At 42.4% G+C, this 19588-nt stretch overlaps 2 long non-coding RNA genes across 2 annotated transcripts; both read left to right on the forward strand.

Moving 5' to 3' along the window:
* The first annotated feature begins 376 nt into the window (after positions 1-376).
* Positions 377-1511, forward strand: LOC148385863 (uncharacterized). Its single transcript, XR_015863189.1, has 4 exons — positions 377-797; positions 918-995; positions 1072-1323; positions 1400-1511. It is a non-coding gene; the product is annotated as an uncharacterized LOC148385863 (long non-coding RNA).
* Positions 1512-11306: 9795 nt separating this feature from the next.
* Positions 11307-14318, forward strand: LOC148385864 (uncharacterized). The gene is made up of 4 exons (XR_015863122.1): positions 11307-11327; positions 13442-13520; positions 13595-13783; positions 13853-14318. It is a non-coding gene; the product is annotated as an uncharacterized LOC148385864 (long non-coding RNA).
* Positions 14319-19588: the final 5270 nt, after the last annotated feature.

Genomic DNA, 19588 nt, shown 5'->3' on the forward strand with positions numbered 1-19588 from the left:
AAATGAGTTAGGAAGTCATAAAATTTTATGATCTATTGATGTTGATTTATGACGTGTTTTATTGGGGGTCATAAATTCTTTAGCGGGTTGGTGGCATCAAGATGGCGCCAGTCGTGACGGCGCCATCTTTGACTGTCGCCATTTTGGTTTGCTGGCGCCATTTTTAAGATGTGGATATGTATGGGCATGTATTTTTATGAATCAAGACAGGTGGAGCACCTGTGCTAGCTTTGCTAACAGCCCTCTGAGCTACCTTTGCATCCGGCCCGTACGTGTGAGACTGAAGGGGAGCCTTTTTGTTGAGAAGGCGAAGGGGAGGGGGGTGTTTGTGATAGGGTGGGGGGTTTGTGACAGGAGGCAACATTATAGGTGTCAAAGTTGGCTGGAAGAGAGTCGCATATAATTTGAGAATCAATAGCTCAGCCAAAGTTATCTGAAAAGCGAGAGACGCATGTAATTTGGTAAACATTGGTTTAGAGGATCAAAGGGCTTTTGTTGAGAAAATCACACTGTTACAAGTCACAAGTTATCTCTAATGTAATTTGACAAACAATAGCGGAGTCGGTATTACTGGGGCCAAGGATATGAGAAAGACCTCTTTGATGCGTCATCAACATACGACCAAAGTTATCCGATTTACCGCGACACGTGAGCTCATAGGCGTGGTCTTATCCCCGCCGGATTTAAAAGTTTGGTGCGGACGAGCATCATTTTGGAGAAGACAAGACAAGGCAAGCCATCACTCTGACGAACAGAATCGAAGCGTGTCAAAAAGTTGTTTTCGAGAATGGTTAAAGGTAAGTCATTTTACTACATTTCTCACAATAATGACAATAATAATAACAAATAATAATAATAAATAATAATAATAAGTTATTTTTATAAAACAAGATGTATTGTTTATATAATATTTGCAGACAACATCGTTTTTGCCGATGTCCACGCATCTTTTGACGACGATTTTAGCGACGTTTACCTAACACAATCAGACTACGGTGAGTCAATAGCGCATCTAAGATAGTTCTTATAGAGGGTATTAGTTACTGATTTTATTTTTTATGTCTGTATCAGATCTCGTGGCCGCGGCCACTAGAAAAAGCGTTCGGCCGACACAAGCTGCTTTCGACCGCCATATTGGAGCAGTGGAAACGACAGAGTCAGAGCGACCAGCTGTATCGGAGTCACGTGTTACTGTTGAAACCAATCCGACTGCACCCCACACCAACCGACAGGAGGCAGCGACGGATTCTGAACTACTTGAGGCTCTATCTACTTACGAAGCTTTAAACCATCATCATCAAGAGTCGACAAACAAAGTTGGAGGTATTCCTTATATTTTTTCTCTCTTTATGTGCTATCATACTTGCTATTTTCGGTATTATAAAGGATTAACTTACAGGTGAACATCGTGACACCGAGCCACAGAGAGAGAGGAAGAGGAGGAGGAAGAGGAGGGGGCACCCCTTCTACAACACCCACCACTCAAACAGCAGGGGGCCTCCAAGGTGTCGGGGTAACTGTATCTACAAAAGACGGTTACAAGAGTGCTTTAAGATTATACGTGCTCTTACAGATTTAGCTGAATCAAAATAGGTTTGTGTTGTTTCTGCTGTGTTTTGTAAAAGAAAATATAATGGATCATTCAAACCTTACGTCGACGGAGTCGGATTTCTTAGCAAACATTTCTGAAATAGATTTGTCATCATTTAACGGGGGAAGCCAAAGAAGTGACACACCACAGCTAGATTTATCAAACGTTAACAATGTGTGTACGAGTCAAATAACAGATTTGCTCAACAATGTGACCGTTGCTTTGTCAGAGGGGGAGAGACCAGACAGTCCTGTTATTCTCACTCATTTACAGACTGTCATAGATGAATTGAACAACCGAAGCCCGAATGAAGGTGGACAGAGTCCTACACAAATCCCGTCACAATTGCTAAACATGATAGCAGAATTAAACAACCATGCTAATGACAGCGACGGGCGTATCAGTCCTGACATTCCTATCCAGTTGCTAAACATCATCCAAAATTTAAATACACAGCCTCTGGTTGACCCGTTGACCACTAACTCTCGCGATTCATCACCACCGGCTGCTATTGACGCCGTTCGGCCGATATTTCAGCCTAACAACTGTGCTGTTATAACTGATCATGAAATAGACGTTATTGATGACAACACATCACCGTTTCAACACACGCCCCAACAATCTAACAACGGTTCTGTATTAGCTGACCAACGCGGCGGTTCGGTTGTAATCAACAGGCCGCATTTCAACAATGTAGAGGTGAGACGACGGCTAAATATACCATCGCAACAGAACATTAATGATTTTGCAACCTTCTACCTCCAGATTGAAGACAGAATAGATGATGTCTTGCAAGAGGTAGCTAGCAGGGCGCAAACAGGTGATGTAATTCAGATAGAGCTCGCGGCTGGTAACGATAGAGCTCACATCTGCCCGCAAACTACTGATATAAACTCTATCAGAGATAATGTATCAAACCTGCTTGAACGTTTAGCCCAATCAAATACAGAGCTTCTGGCTGATGAGAGCTTAGAGCTCATTGTACAAATAGTCACTCCATTGCGTGGTGGTGGTGGAATGCGCCGAAGGCTGCTGAACACTACCAACAGAGAGATTTTGAGGTTGAAAAAACGACACCTACACATACCTCGTAATAAAGACAATAATTTGTGTTTCGCTCTCTCGCTAACCTATCTGCTAAATGACACACTGACAACAAAACAAGCCACGAGACACGCACGGCTCTTACAGGAGAGCGTAGGATTGGATTGTCAAACACCTGTGAGTCTGGGCGATGTCCATAAATTTGAGAAAGTCCTCAAACGGAAAATAACTGTAATGTATCGAAAAGAGGACTGCCGCCCCATGACCTTTTTCGACACGCGTTACCCCAAAACAGATAACGACACTCTATTTGTCTTAAACCTCGAGGGCCACTATTACGGCGTGAAAGCTATTGAGGCCTTTGTGGGCCACGCATTCTTCTGCAGGTATTGTTACAAAGGGCATGCCAATTGGGAACAGCACCATTGTGCAGGACACTGTGGCGTTTGTCTTGATCCATGCTGTAAACAGCGACGGTTTAAACCTATCATCTGCCCCGACTGTAACAAATCTTGTCGTAATGAGGAATGCCTTATCAAACATAAAGAGTCCCGATCAATGAATCGTGCGAGCAACTGCGCTTCATACAAAAAATGCTTGGAATGTGGTCTCCGGTATTATGTGAAAGCTGATGGTACCGGTGCTAAACATCGCTGCCCCGTTAAAAAATGCGCAGTGTGTGATGGGATCATAAATCAAGATGACGCCTTATTGAACCCCCACATGTGCTACATTCAGCCCATCAAACCTCAACCACCGTGCAAAAATGTAGTCTACTACGATTTCGAAACTTATGTAGACACAAACGGTTTACACAAACCTTTTCTCATCTGCTGCAGATCGAATAGACTGACGAAGCATTGGTATGGCACAGATTGTGTTGATGAATTTCTCAGATTTTTCCGAATGCCACGGTTTAAACAAACTACGTTTGTTGCACATAATGCGAGAGGTTTTGATTCATACATACTGATAAGGAGAATGCTCGAATTAGGTCTCAAACTCGACATTCTGATGCAAGGGAGTAAAGTTCTATCATTTGTCGATTTAGACACAAAATCACGATTCATAGACTCTCTCTCATTCTTGACGATGCCTCTAAGCGCAATGCCTAAGGCCCTGGGGTTTGAAGACAAATCAAAGGGGTACTTCCCACACAAATTCAGCTCTTTAGAGCATCTAAACTACGTCGGGTGTCACCCTGACCCCATGTACTACGGCACCGAGCGAATGTCACCCTCCCAACGATCAAAGTTTGACGAGTGGTATGCCAAAGAAGCTAGCAATGTGTTTGATTTTGCTAAACAGGCAATAGCCTACTGCGAGAATGATGTTGATCTGTTAATGCAAGGGTGTGAAAAATTCAGGAGTGAGTTTTTTGAGGCCACCGGAACAGATCCATTCAATGCAGTAACAATTGCGTCGGCGTGCATGAATGTTTTCAGAGCTAATTTTCTGACCCCTCAAACACTAGCCATTACACCATCAGACAACTATATGCGTCAGTACAAAGCTTTCTCACACGATTCTATTCAGTACATGCAATGGATCATGCACAGTCAAAATATCCAAATTAGACACGCATTGAACGGTGGTGAAGTTAGGATAGACAACTACTTTGTAGATGGTTATTGTGAAATCGGGGGCGTAAAAATAGTGTTTGAGTATTTCGGTTGTTATCACCACGGCTGCGCAGAATGCTTCGACCTCTCTAAAATATGCCCGACAACCAAACGCCCTTTTCAGGAGAGGTTTGATAAAACACAAAAGAAAATTCAGGATCTACAGCTTAGACAGGATGTGTACCTTGTAATTATGTGGGAGCATGAATGGTTGCAAATGAAAAAGATGGACATAGAGGTGAAGGAATTCCTTAAAAAATCCAAATTTCCTACACCGCTCAAACCGAGGCAGGCTCTTTTTGGGGGCCGAACAAACGCATTCGTTTTAAAATACACGGCAGAGCCAGACGAGCGTGTGTTGTATGTTGATGTGACATCATTGTATCCTTTCATCAACAGTACAGCCACCTACCCAATCGATCATCCAACGATTATCCACGGTGATTTTAAAGACCCTAGGTCGTATTTTGGTTTCATCAGCGCCACAGTCAACCCACCCCGTGGTTTATATTTTCCCGTCCTACCGTTCAAAACAGCTAAAGGTAAACTCGTCTTCACACTGTGTCGTACATGCGCCGAGTGTAACAACCAGCAGACGGCGTGTACACATAGTGATGAGCAAAGATCGTTGACAGGTGTTTGGACAACCCCTGAATTTGTTAAGGCACTAGATCTCGGGTACACGGTTACGGAAATTACAGAAGTGTGGCATTACACAAGAACGAGCGACACAATTTTCCGTGATTACATGCGAACATTTCTAAAAGGTAAACAAGAATCTTCAGGTTATCCAGCTCACGTGGTCAACCAGGCTGATAGAGAAAGATACATAGAAGAGTATGCCGTTCATCAAGGTATCCAACTCGATCCTTCCAAAATTGCTGTAAACCCTGGCAAAAGACAAGTGTCAAAACTCTGTCTTAACAATCTGTGGGGAAAACTAGCGCAACGTGACAACATGGTAAACACAAAAATTGTGACAAAATCAGAGGATTTTTTTGAGCTTCTGTTTTCAGGTCTGTACAATGTGAAATTCTTCCATTTTATCAATGAGAAGCTCTCAATTGTGCAGTATTGTATCAACACAAACAATGAGATCCCCGCCTCAAAAACATCAAACGTGGCTGCAGCGTGTTTCACAACAGCCTATGCACGCTTAAAAATGTACAGCTATTTAGAAATTTTACAGAGGCGTGTCCTTTACACCGATACAGACAGCCTTGTGTACACTGTGAAGCCAGGTGAAAGTGTTCTCCCTCTAGGTGATTATCTGGGTGATTTGACAGATGAGCTTTCGAACGACAGCATTTTAGAATTCGTCTCAGCCGGTCCCAAAACATACGCTTACAAAACACGAGGATCATCTCAGACGGTCATGAAGGTGAAGGGTATCACACAAAGTCACGAAAGCGCTCGCAGCATCAATCTCGATAGCATGCTCAATTTGGTTCAAGGGTACATAGATACAGCATGTACAAACTCAGATGTGCTATACGCCCCCCAACATAACATCGTTCGCGATAAGAGAGGGTTTCATCTCAGAAACATGTCATTTTCCAAGCGGCTTCGTGTGGTGTACGATAAAAGAAGGCTGCTAGAGCGAGGCACCACTGAACCGTTTGGCTACTGATATTTCTATCTATCCATACGTGTGTCTACGTGTGTGGAAATGGCTTTTAATCAGATTGAATTCGACCCCAGATTAGAACTTCCTTTCTCATCTTTAGTCGCAGGGCCTTCAGGGTGTGGGAAGACTTTCTTTGTAAAAAATGTATTGCAAAATCCTGAACATGTTCTAAGAAAAAAACCTGATAATATTGTCTGGGTTTATACAGCAGATCAACCAATGTACGATGAACTCAAAAACCTGAATAAAGACATTGTTTTTATCAAGGGGCTGCCTGAATCTTTTGATGACGAGAAGCTGTTCCCGCCACACCAGCACCATCTACTGATTCTGGATGACATCATCTTCCAAGCTTCGGATAACCCCGAAGTGGTCCGAATATTCACCCAATATAGACATCATAAAAATTTAAGCGTTATAATGCTAACGCAGAATGTATTCCATCAGGGCAAATTTAGCCGTACTATTAGTTTAAACAGTAATTATTTGATTTTGTTCAAAAACCCCCGTGATAAACAGCAGGTGAGTGTCCTGGCGAATCAAATTTCTCCCGGCAACCGGAAGTTTTTCCTGGAATGCTTTGAAGATGCTACAAGAGAGCCGCATGGGTATTTACTGGTAGATTTGACACCTTCATGCCCAGAACAATATAGACTACGTACAGGTGTACTACATAACCAGTGGCCTGTCGTTTATATACCCAAACAATAAAACGATGACGAGGCTTTTAAAAACAAACGCACCGTTACTCAAATCTCTGTTTACATCCAAACCGGCCAAACGTAAGCATTTGCTACTCAGAGGCCCTAGTAGTCTGGTGAAAGCGTTATGTGAGATTGCTCTAAATCTTCTTAAAGGACATGTACCCTTAAAATCAAAACTTTACAAGAGACTTAAAAAGCAAAAGAAAAATATCCGCTTTTTGGCTGATAAGAAAAATACTTTGAAGAAGAAAAGAGCTGTGTTAGTTCAGAAAGGTGGTTTTATATTACCGTTGCTGGCCGCTTTCGCACCTGTTCTCGGGAGTGTCATTAGCGGCTTTATGAGCAAATCATAAAAAATGAGTTTGAAAACGGCTCAGAAAATGTTCCTGATTTCACCTTATCAGTTCGAGAGGCTGAATCGACCCGCTCCGACCATCCGTGATACAGCAGAGCATTCTTTGGATGAAGAGATGAAACAGGTTTTGGATAATAAAAATTTAAATCAATATGAAAAGATCAAAATTTATCAGACCTTAATGCAGCGTTACATGGGGCTGGTCAAACAAAAAGACTCCGAGCAAATTCCTATTACAATTCGCAAAGAAGCCAATGAGGAGGGAGAAAGAAAGACCGGAGATGAGACCACGATCGAGGTGACAGGTAGACGCTATGAGGATATCTTGGACGCCATAGGTCCACGTTTTCGGCGTAACGCCAACTATGTGCTGAAAAGACTGTCGGCAGAAGATGTAAGCTGGACACCGTTAAGTGAATTTATTTTTAGAGGGAAAACTATCAAAGGCTCCCATATGAGCGATCTGTTGAGACATTTGTGTGCGAGTGGGAAAAAAATCAACGAGAAACCGATAGGATGGAGTGAATTTCTCCGGACGCTAGCCCGATTAAACCTGCCGGAAACAAGTATCTCCAACCCCTTGGCTCGCGCAGATTTTAAACGTTTGAAATACGCTACAGGTGAAGATGCGGATGTTTCTTATGCAGAAGATGTAAACGTGATGAGTAAGAGAAAAAGAAAAAGAACGTCGCCGATAGTAAAATGGGTTAGTTATTAGATGATACTCTATTGTTGTTAGGGAAAAAAAAAACACATGACTCTGTAACTCTCTTTAACAATGTTTATTGAATAAAAGAGATTTTTATAAAACATTAACACGGTTTCAGACAATGACATTTTTTAAATTTATGCAATGAACATGATGTTTGCCCGCCGCACATCCGGTCTGGCCTTCGACATTTTTTGACAAACTCACTAACCATGGCGTCGTTATGGAGAGGATCCGAATTGTAATGAGTCAACACTTCGCGATAGGTGAGGCCCCGCCCACGTTGACTTAGATAATACACGCAATGTTGACCGCAGGTGTCTGTGAGCTCGTGTTGCAACTGCCCGTTCTGATAGTCGACCCGTTTAGAATGCTTCTTCAGAAATCTGTATATACTCGACGGGTAGTACGGGCTGTCCGGTGGCAGACCAAAAGGATCAAAGAATGTGGCCGAACCGTCCGATTCTAAAGTCAAAGCGAGCCAGTGCTCACCGGGTAAATGTCTTGGATGCGTGTTGACGATGTAATATTTTGGAGGCGGGTCTCTGACGTCAGCTAACTCATCCGATGCGAAAACACCCCCGAATAATGCTCTCTGCATCCGGGTCATAATCATGTCCAGTTCACGACCGTTCATAGTGTTAATAATAGTCCATCAATACTTCCCTCTTAGCATTAATTTCGATAAGCGAATCGTATGCAGCATATACGACAAGGGTCGCGGTATGTGGTAATGGGGTTCTGAAGCGCAAATCGAGTCTCAGGACCCCGTTATTCACAGGTGACAAAGCCCCGGAATCATCTACCTGACTTAAATTGAAAACAAAAAGTGAGTAGCCTTGACTAAAATCCTGTTGATCGATACAAAGAGGTAGGTCTTTCAGAAAACGTCCTGTTGCTGTGTATAAATTATGAAATTCACGTGTACATATCCCAGCTTCGAAATTGGGCTGAAAAGCTTTGGCAGGTATTTGTCGACCTTCGTGGCTGAGAGCTAAATACTCTATGTTATAATGCAAAAAATTAAACGGGTTTAAATCTCTCCGACCCATGAAACTGTTGTGGTTTACGAGAGCTATTACAATTTGCTTGGGGATGTGGCCGAGGAATAGATTATCCTGATGACAAATTCGTGAGTTTTGTGGTATACTGAAGGTCTTCATATTGATTCTGGTCAACGGATAAAGGGCGTTACCTTTCTGTAAAGCGGCGGCGTGACCTATCGCCACAGCCGGTGAAATTGATACTTTTTTCACAAATAACGATGCTCCTAGTATTTTGAGACACGAATCACTGTCTGGAGCGCTCATGAGACAGAAATCATCAGAAGCTCTAGTTAACTTTAGACGTAGATCCACATTATTCAATAGATGGCGTTCGGAAAAGAAAATATCTCCATGAAGCGACCCCGTGAGATGGAATTCACGTGAGCCGGCAATCTGCTGTGCGCGCCGCACAAAACCAGCGTTAGCCACGCCCTCTTCGACCGAAATCGCGTCCATACGCCCCCTAGTGTCCATAGCGAACATTCCTGCTGTGAATTGTGACTCCAAAGAATCTTTTGAAAAATTTAACAGCAGCTCGATGATGGATCTGTATGCGTGTGTAGCACTAGATTGTGAGATTAACCGCCCACCCAACGAAATATCTAATTGACTAAAAATTGTGTTTATAGGGAAATTCACGATGCCGACTTGCTCCTGCGGTGGAATATTTGTCCCATCCCTACGCGTCACCTTTGCACGGAGATGTAGTAAAGTGTCAGATAAATCTAAATATTTTGAGCCGTCCCCGGGGATAAAGAACTCTATAGGCCCCTGATCCACAATTGCTGACAATGGCTGGAATTCGACATATGAGCTATCTTCTATGGAGAATTGGGTCAAGGGAGCGCTAAAAAGGTCCAGACTTGATAAAGTCGCCTCGTGGCTCTTGAAATGTAGAAGGGCCATTTTTTAAGAGAAAATATCTGTCTTGCGTCTTCTCCGCTTTTTCCTGACAACTGGTCTGAGACCGGTGGAGCGTCTTTTCCTTTTAACGGTCCTCTTTCTCCGCCCCCCAGGGTGGATCGTCCCACGTGACAATACAGCAAGCCCGGAACCTTCTTGCTCGGGGCCTTGTTTCTGGTGGATTCTTTGAATGACACGCCCCGCTACATCCGTTGCTATGTTTTTAGCGGCGGCTTGGAGATGTGGCTTCGCCAAGTTAAACCCGTTTTTGAACAAAGGCATCACGAAACGAAATAATTTTGCAAAAATAGATCCAATTCCACGTCCGTACTGAACCGGTGCGCCCGCGTAACCTTGAAAAGAGCCCCCCACTTGTGTTTCGTAATAATCGACAAAACGGTACAAATCAGGGTGCATTGACGATGACGTCATTTTTTTTTTTTATTTCGATCTAAAATGCAGAGTGAGAATAACCTTCCCGTATTCGAAATCTAACGGGTTGTTCTGTTAATTTTTTTTTTTATTTCGATCTAAAATGTAGAGTGAGAATAACCTTCCCGTATTCGAAATCTAACGGGTTGTTCTGGTCTGATCGCAGGTAAACCGAAATGGTTTCAATATGGCTCCTGCACACATCTAAATAGTAAACCGGATTAAAAGTCCTGTTCACAACTTCTCCGTAATTCCCTTCTATCGGTAGAGTTCGAAGCATGGGGGCGTACGCGTCGCCAACTGTCTGATGGTGGATGATGTCTGTGTAGATGAACATAAAATATGATCCGGCTCTTATATCGGCAGGATGTTGTGCGTTGACGCCTTCCGGTTTAAGTGACAGCCAATTCTCGGGATTTATCCCGACAATATACGCCAGGGGGCTCTTGAACATAATTCTCAATCCTTCTTCGCCCGAAAACATGAATCTCTGTTTATGCAGATCAAATCGGACGTCAATCTTTTTGCAACTCGCTTTAGTTAATAGAGTTTGAATGTCCAAAGCTAACGAGTCATAATTTTGATAAACACCTCCCCTTGTTTTGAGCATATGTCGAGTTTCTGAGTCGTCTTGGAATGTATCACCTCTAGGGAGCGGATTTTTAGGTTGTTTTAGATAAAAGTTCCGTTTTTTCTCAGGGACGGTTGCGATTGTGTTGACGTACGATATTTCGCACAGACCAACCTCCCACGAGCCTTTTAAATCAATATGTTGAGCCAGCTCCGTTTTAAATTCTGTGAGCGTGTTTGCACTAAAAAGATGTACACTTGCGTTTGACGCTAATGTGACGTAGAATTCTCTCTGGTGGTCACCCATCTTGTAATTTCCACAGAATGGCCGTTTTAGAGATCGTCAGATGTTTTTAATACTCTTTGTGGGTACCCAACTGTCGAATTTGGATGGCCAGCCCACCCAGTGGACGAGGGACTCGCGTTTACCTGACACGGTGCGTGATTTAAGAATTTTCTGTATGCGAAAAATTTTATTTTTTTTTATTTGCACTTTTTGTAATTCCGCCTCGTAGAAACTCCCTTCTACAGGCATACCATCCAAATCTGATATTTTATAGACGGGAGGAACGCGGTGGAGACGCTGTCTTATTGTGAAAATTTCATCCGTGTAAGTTTGTAAATAACCTTTTTCAAAAATCCCTTTTATTTTGGAAATTCGCACAGTGTCGCCCGGTGCGAACCGGAACTTGTTCTCCCGTCGGAAAGGATTTCGTGCGTAGAGGTTAGTGAAAACGACATTCTTATTCTCCTCGTTTACAGCGTTAGGTGCCATTTTTATACTGCTGTGAAAACTGTCGTTATAACTGACAATAAAATCCTGAATCACATCCACGTATCTGTGTGTGTTCTTAGCTGTGAAATACCTCCACATGCGGGATTTTAATGTTTTGTTGAATCTCTCGACCGTCTGGGCTTTAGTGTCTGAGACGGTGGAAAAATGTGTAATATTGTGCTTTCTCATTAATTTCTGGAAATGTTTGTTAAAAAACTCCGTCCCTTTATCTGTTTGAAGGCGTAATGGTGAACCGCTAACTGCTAGGATATCTTCAAATGCTTCGCTAACGTGGGTACCTGTTTTTGCTTTCAAAACGCGTACATACGCGCGTTTCGAAAATATATCGATTACGGTTAGTAAATATTTATAACCATCGTTGTAACGCGCAAGTGATTGCAAATCGCATAAATCTGCCTGGAACTGTCTCATAGGCCCTCGAACAAAAACTTTATTTCTAGGAAAAGTTATTCTGGCTGGTCTGTGTAAAGTGTATGCGTCCTGATCGGATAAAAAAGCTTTTACTTTTTTAATGTTGGTGTTTTTACAGCTATCCACCGCCCCTCTATGCAGGCGTCTCTCTCCCCCAAAACTAGCTGGATTCTCAGCAGAAAAATAGAGTTTGTGAAGACACCTGTCGCCACCCATTGTTAGATCAGTTCTGGCGGATAACAGATTGTGACGCTGTTAATAAAACAAACAGGTATGATATCTTACGATTTCGAATTGAATAAACACAGAGAAACGGTCACTTTTCCGGTCACAATAGTTTATTACAGAAAAATCAAACTAGTTCTTAAAAATTAGCTGCCCCCCTCTGGCCTCACACACACACACACACTGAGCTTTTAGGCCTCGTCGGCGCAGTTAATGGAGATGAGCAATTCGGAGACCACGGCTGGAGCGTTGTCCTCGGTGAAAGTGGACACCAGCACCTCGGTTACGTCCACAAAGTCCTTATCTTGCACCTTGTTTTTCGCCACCTTTATGTTACCGCGACGGTTCACCAGCGCCTTAACAAACCTTTTGAAGTTCTCGTTGGATAGGTTTTCCAGCGCGTCCAACACGAGCCCCTTTTTAGTGGGCATTATTTCAAATTTTAGCGGGGAGTTAAGTCGAGAAGTTAGTAAACGTGCGAGATGAGAGGTCCGAATGCACTGCTGCTGCTTTGAGCGGTCTCTCGCTTTCGATTTGGTTTTTTTTTTTTTTTTTTTTTTTTTTTCCCCTGTGTAGGCGTGTCTCTCGCCCTAAAACTAACAGGATTCTTAGCAACAATTATAAAGTCTCTGAAGACAACTCATGCCATTGAATAAACACAGAGAGACAGTCACTTTTCCGGTCACAATAGTTTATTACATAAAAAAAATCAAACTAGTTCTTAAAAAAACATTACTAGTAAACGGAAACACGTGTAAAACATGGTAAAAACATCTTTCTATAAATCCTAAGGTTTAACATAACGCAGGAATGAAGATAGCATAGTTGGTGTTACTTTAAACTTTTTTAGCTGGCCCCCTGTTACATCTAAAAGTACTGTTAGGAAAGCCTTCAACCGGCTCCACATTTTTTTCACAATACCTCCCATTCTGTTTTTCCAAACGTTCTGAATAATAGAGCGACTTCGCTGCTGCTCAACACAGTGTCACGCGCTTCTTGTTTTATCGCACGGAGCCGTGTAAAGATCTTGCACTCGTGAGCTAGGTCATGTAGAATGGCAGAAACAGAATTGCGAATGTTTATAAGGGGTGCAGAGGTTTTAAAATAGAAAAACATTGTCGACAACGTGTGGAGGAAGTCAGCATTACACAACTCAGCCATCACTGTTTCATAATTCGCGTAGAAATAAAAGTCTCGATCCTCAACATACAAGCACGTGTGCGCCATTTGGCTGAGATCATCAAGAGCACATCCGTCACAGTTAGATTTAGCATGCTTAATCAATGCATCATACAAAAGATGAACAACCATCAGTTTTAGACGTGTGTAATCTTCAATAACCAACCAATTAAGTGGTTCGACACACATATTATACTCTGAGCCTTGCTGTGTGTTGATTTTCCCAGGCGTCGAGCTCATCGAAGGAACGACCCCAAACTCAAGGGCCTGCTGAGGGTCATCACCCTCCTCAAAATCAGCGGGCAGGTGCGATTCTGCCTCTTCGAGTAAGACTCTAATGTCAGCAGCAGTCAAGTTGGGCAAATCCATCCCGTTTTCAGGATAGCGTGCGCAGGCGTCATCAAACAATTCGATGGCTCGTGACGAGGACCACGGTTCATGCTGTTGCGGTCTCTGCTGCTCCTCCTCCTGCTGTTGCTCCCCCGAGGTTTCAGGGGTTTCAAACACGTCAAAAGTTGATGACAAGGCTCCATAGAGAGAATCGGGTTGCAGATCGTCGAGGCATATGGGTGAGAGGCATTCGCTCGGGTCGGGTGTAGGTAGTGGAAGAATCTCAAACCTTTCCGCCCATGTCTCAGGCAGCGCTGGTGTTGGTTCCGGCGATGCGATGAAAGTTGTGTCAGCATCGTCGGCTTCGGCCTCAGAGTTTTCAGGGGTGGACCAGAATGTGATGTCAGGCCCATGCTCCATAGGTATAAAACGTGGTAAAAGTCTTCTGGCAAGCATTTTTTGGGCCATTGTCTTTCCACCGTCTCTGCGTGTGTGAAAGAGAAGTCTGGGGACCTGGCTTTATAGAGTTATGCTAATGACTATCACCCCCTCAACTTTCATTGACTGCAGGTGAGAAAAAGATGGAGACTAGGAGGGGTTAGGAGGAGGAACAGAGTCTTGTGTGTTGAAGAGGGCCTGGGGTTTAAACTTAATTTTTTAGTAAGGGTTAATCTAAAGCCAGTTTACGTTTCACTCCGACGACATTTGTCCAGACACGGCTTGATAGAAAAAGCCCTGTAATACTCTCACCATAAGCTTGCATCTTCTGATCCCATTCGGATAACGGTATATTCAAAATTGTCTGGAAAACACCGCATTCGCTGTTGAACACTTCAAGTTTTAGAAACATTAAATCGATTAGCTCTCCGTCTTCTACCCCATCAACAGTTTGAGGAGAAACTTTCAGCCGGAAAAAACATCTCCCGCTGGCTGTGATTTTTGAAATCCAAGTTGCATTCAGCTCACCTTCTAACCCGTATTCCTTGAGAAATTCAGTCAAAACCTCTGGCAAGAGTTGATTTAAGACAGCCCAGTCATTCGAGTTCAACGAGCCAAACGCACCTGTCTGCTCACAAGTGTTGTTGTTGTTGTTGATGTTTGAACCGGAGCTCTCTTGGTTTCTCATGAAGAAAGACAACTCACCAGTCTCGTAAAAAAAACTAAATCCCCATAGAGTCTCTGGTGTTAGCTGCCAGCTCCGTTCAAGTTTTTCTGTAGGCCTTTGTTGCATGCGCCTGAGATACATTTGCTTCTTTCTAGGGGCATCTAGCAGGCCATCGGGGCCTCTGCGGCAAAGATGGATACTGACCGGCGTTTCTGCTATCATGATTCGAGCTTCAGGTTTGCAGTTTAACACCACAGCTTTAGCTCTTTTTTCTATGAACTATCAGCACGATACTCTCGCGTAAATATACGAACAACAGGTCCTGCCCCTCTCTCAAACCACACCTCTGTGTATCACGTGTTTTTTTTTTAAAAAATCAGGATATGTTTTAAACTTAGACAGCCTTCATAAAAAACAGAGGCCTTCGTCTGTCTCCCTCCAAAATTAAACGGTTCAAACAGTCTCTACAGCATATCCTTGGCCCCAGTAATACCGACTCCGCTATTGTTTGTCAAATTACATTAGAGATAACTTGTGACTTGTAACAGTGTGATTTTCTCAACAAAAGCCCTTTGATCCTCTAAACCAATGTTTACCAAATTACATGCGTCTCTCGCTTTTCAGATAACTTTGGCTGAGCTATTGATTCTCAAATTATATGCGACTCTCTTCCAGCCAACTTTGACACCTATAATGTTGCCTCCTGTCACAAACCCCCCACCCTATCACAAACACCCCCCTCCCCTTCGCCTTCTCAACAAAAAGGCTCCCCTTCAGTCTCACACGTACGGGCCGGATGCAAAGGTAGCTCAGAGGGCTGTTAGCAAAGCTAGCACAGGTGCTCCACCTGTCTTGATTCATAAAAATACATGCCCATACATATCCACATCTTAAAAATGGCGCCAGCAAACCAAAATGGCGACAGTCAAAGATGGCGCCGTCACGACTGGCGCCATCTTGATGCCACCAACCCGCTAAAGAATTTATGACCCCCAATAAAATACGTCATAAATCAACATCAATAGATCATAAAATTTTATGACTCCCTAACTCATTTGCATATGAATAGACATCAAAGCCTGCTGCCTTCTATTACTCTCTCTTCAAAGGTGCAAATAAATCCAGCGTGGGCGGAACACGCACGTCTTCGGTTTTTCCCGCTTTGTTTGTGTGACAGCTGTTGTGAAAATTTTATACAAATAAAGTTGTATAGTACAGGTTTGGCCAAGCCGCAACTCCCGAACCGCATGCGGCTCTTTTATGTTCATATCAACATTTGTGTGTGTGTGTGTGTGTGGGGGGGGGGGGGGGGGGGGGGGGGGGGTTGTGCGTGTTGGCTTCACTTGAGTTCAATTTGGTATTTTGGTCAAAAGCGCATGTGGTGAAATTCCACAAAGTAGGATGGGCAAACACATTTCTTTAAACTATGAGTGTCAATTGGGCTCTCGAAATGGCAGGGAAAAGATGCACAGCAAAACGAAAATACGTAGATGAACACAGGACGTTTTAATCAGAGTGGGAAAGTTTCTATTTTTTGTTGAACGTGATGGCAAACCATTCTGCCTGATATGTCAGACCTCAGCGCATTTCAAAGATTCAAATCTTCAGCGCCATGCACTTCAGGTCACTCCATGCTAACATTGATCAGGCGTCGAACCCGCAACATCATGCTTAAGAGGTGGCCATGCTAACCAGTGCGCCATTATGTCAACGCATAATAACTGTAAGTCTACTAATCAAAACAGCGGTTACTATATGACGTCGCTACGTCGTGGTCACGTGACGCAGACAAGACGTCAATGGACGTGGGCAGAGTTAACTTGTTTAAAAGGGAGTGGGCAGAAGAAATATTTAATTTATTTAAATCTATTTTGAGTGCACACCATTATGCCAATGCATAACAACTGTAAATCTACTAAACAAAACAGCGGTTGCTATATGACATCTGCCACGTCGTGGTCACGTGACATACGTGACGTCGATGGGCGTAACTTTCGCCGGAATTCAAATCCGCGGGGAGAGTTAACTTGTTTAAAAGAGAGTGGGCAGAAGAATTATTTAATTTATTTAAATCTATTTGGTGTGTGCGCCATTATGTCAATGCATAACAACTGTAAGTCTACTAAACAAAACAGCGATTGCTATATGACGTCTGCCACGTCGTGGTCACGTGACGCGGACGTGACGTCGACGCCTACTTTACATCCCACCGATCACAGGACCCCTCGGCTGCATAACCGTGCCCCCTTCCCAACCAATCGGATTTGCTATACGCGAAAACGACGCCAATGGAAAGAGCTTCCGCCCAAATTTAAATCCGTGGGCGTGGCTCGCAGCAGGAAGTAGGAAAATGGCGGCGATGTTGACAAAGACACAGCGGATGGTAACATACGACTAACAAGAGAAATATTTTTATTTTCTGCTTGCAACTGGACCGTCCAGAGCGTACACGGTAAGTACAACTCATCGTTTTTAAAAAGAAGTACTTTTGTTGCCCTGAAAAGCGAGTGAGCGTGGCGTTTGTGGGGGACGTCGAATTTCGACGATTCTTTCTGGTCAACGGTTGTAAATGATTGTGTTGATTAAAAAAGAAAACTTGATGTAACTCTACTTTTAACTGCCGTTTCAGATAGATTTGGAATTGCATCACATCCAATTTTGCCTAGAGCGTACACGGTAAGTAACACTCGTTGTGTTTAAGGAGATTTACGTTTGTAATAGCAGAAGTGTAGCCGCGTTGCGTTGTACGTGTGAATGTTGGTCCAGGCGAAATGTTAATGTTTAATTTCATTCCTTTAGGTTCCACGGTGTTTGTTGGCTGCAAGTTTTCCACTGCAAGAAGAGGCTCATATCATTGACCAGGAGCGAGCTACAATGGTGAGTAGCCATAACATTTATGTTAAACACTTCCTATTTCATGTCTAACAGTACTTGATTTAACAAATAACCATAAATAAATACAGTGTGGGCACTGAAGTTAACATATGTGATTATACTGCCTAATCTGTCACCGAGTAGATTGTTGCAAAGTAATATAAGATCCAAAGTTGTAATTCAGAATAGTTTTCAAAAGAAGGCCATTAGAATTATATACAAGTCTGATTACCCTGAACAAGCTATTAATTAAATCACAAATTCTTCAATTCAAAGATTTGGTAGATTATCAGACAAATAATGTCTAACAGTAATTGATTTAACACATCACGATAAGTAGATTGAGTGTGGGCACTCTCAAGTTAACATATGTGATTATACTGCCTAATCTGTTACAGAGTATGTTGTTGCCAAGTAATGTAGAATAGATCCAAAGTAGTAATCCAGAATAGTTTTGAAGAGGCCATTAGAATGATAAACAAATCTGATTACCTTGAACATAATAACAAGCTAAGTGTTTAATATGTCCTATGAAGTCAAAATTGGGCACCATCATGTGGTGAAATTTGGAATTGCATCACATCCAATTTTGCCTGGGAACAAACAGATTACATAAATCTTAGTTTTGAATAAGCCACTCCTTCTCAAACAAGTAAACTCTGCCCATTTTGCGCAGTAGATGTTCTGTTAATATCTAGTATTTATACAAAGTCATAATTTAAATTGCTTTCAACCTTCATTCATCGGTTCAACCAACATTACTCGCTCTTATTACCAACTTGTATTGATTTAACTAAGCGTTTAATACTTCCTATCAGGTCTCAAATCGAGATTTGGCAAAATACAATTTCAGCAAATCCAATTTTGCCAGGGAACAAAAATAGATTAAATAAACTAAATAAGTCCTCTTCCCATTAAATAAATCAGAAAAGTCTGTCTTGTAACCAGTCCTCTTCAAACAAGTAAAGTCTGCCCATTTTGTGCTGTAGATTTTGTGTCTATGCCTAGTATTTAAACAAAATCATAATTTAAACGACTTCTTTCCTTCATTCACTTTGGAAATTTGGAATTGCAGCAAATCGAATTTTGGCAGGGAACAAAAATAGATCAATTAAACTAAATAAGTCTTCTTCCCATTAAATAAATTAAAAAAGTCTGTCTTGTAACCAGTCCTTTTCAAACAAGTAAAGTCTGCCCATTTTGTGCCGTCGATTTTGTGTTAATGCCTAGTATTTATACAAAATCATAATTTAAAGGACTTCATTCCTTCATTCACTTTGGAAATTTGGAATTGCAGCACATCAAATTTTGCCTGGGAAGAAAAGTAGATTAAATAAATTTAATAAGTCTTACTACTTCCCATTAAATAAATTAAATACGTCTTACTTGTTCCCACTCCTTTTCAAAACAGTAGTTTAAAACGAGGGCCCTTCACTCAATCTTTAACCTCAACCCCGCACGTTGTGTTGTATCTGTGAATGTTGGTTGTGGCCAAATGATAGTTTTCTTTCATTCGTTTAGGTTCCAAGAAAACTTGATGTAACTCTACTTTTAACTGCCGTTTCAGATAAGCGGGTATTACGTCGCAGTCAAATGCCGCGGATATGACGTAATTGCCCGAACCTCCGCCAAAATTCAAATCTGTTGGCGCGATGGCCGTGAGCCACTGAGCAGCGACGATTATCAACAGAAATATCTTTATTTTCTGCTTGCAACTGGACCGTCTAGAGCGTACACGGTAAGTAACACTCATTGTGTTTAAGGAGATTTACGTTTGTAATAGCAGAAGTGTAGCCGCGTTGCGTTGTACGTGTGAAAATTGGTCGAGGCGAAATGTTAATGTTTAATTTCATTCCTTTAGGTTCCACGGTGTTTGTTGGCTGCAAGTTTTCCACTGCAAGAAGAGGCTCGTATCATTGACCAGGAGCGAGCTACAATGGTGAGTAGCCATAACATTTATGTTAAACACTTCCTATTTCATGTCTAACAGTACTTGATTTAACAAATAACCATAAATAAATACAGTGTGGGCACTGAAGTTAACATATGTGATTATACTGCCTAA

This window comes from Syngnathus floridae, chromosome 15, assembly GCF_059516105.1.
Source record: "Syngnathus floridae isolate MCC-2025c chromosome 15, RoL_Sflo_1.0, whole genome shotgun sequence".
Taxonomy (NCBI): Eukaryota; Metazoa; Chordata; class Actinopteri; order Syngnathiformes; family Syngnathidae; genus Syngnathus; species Syngnathus floridae.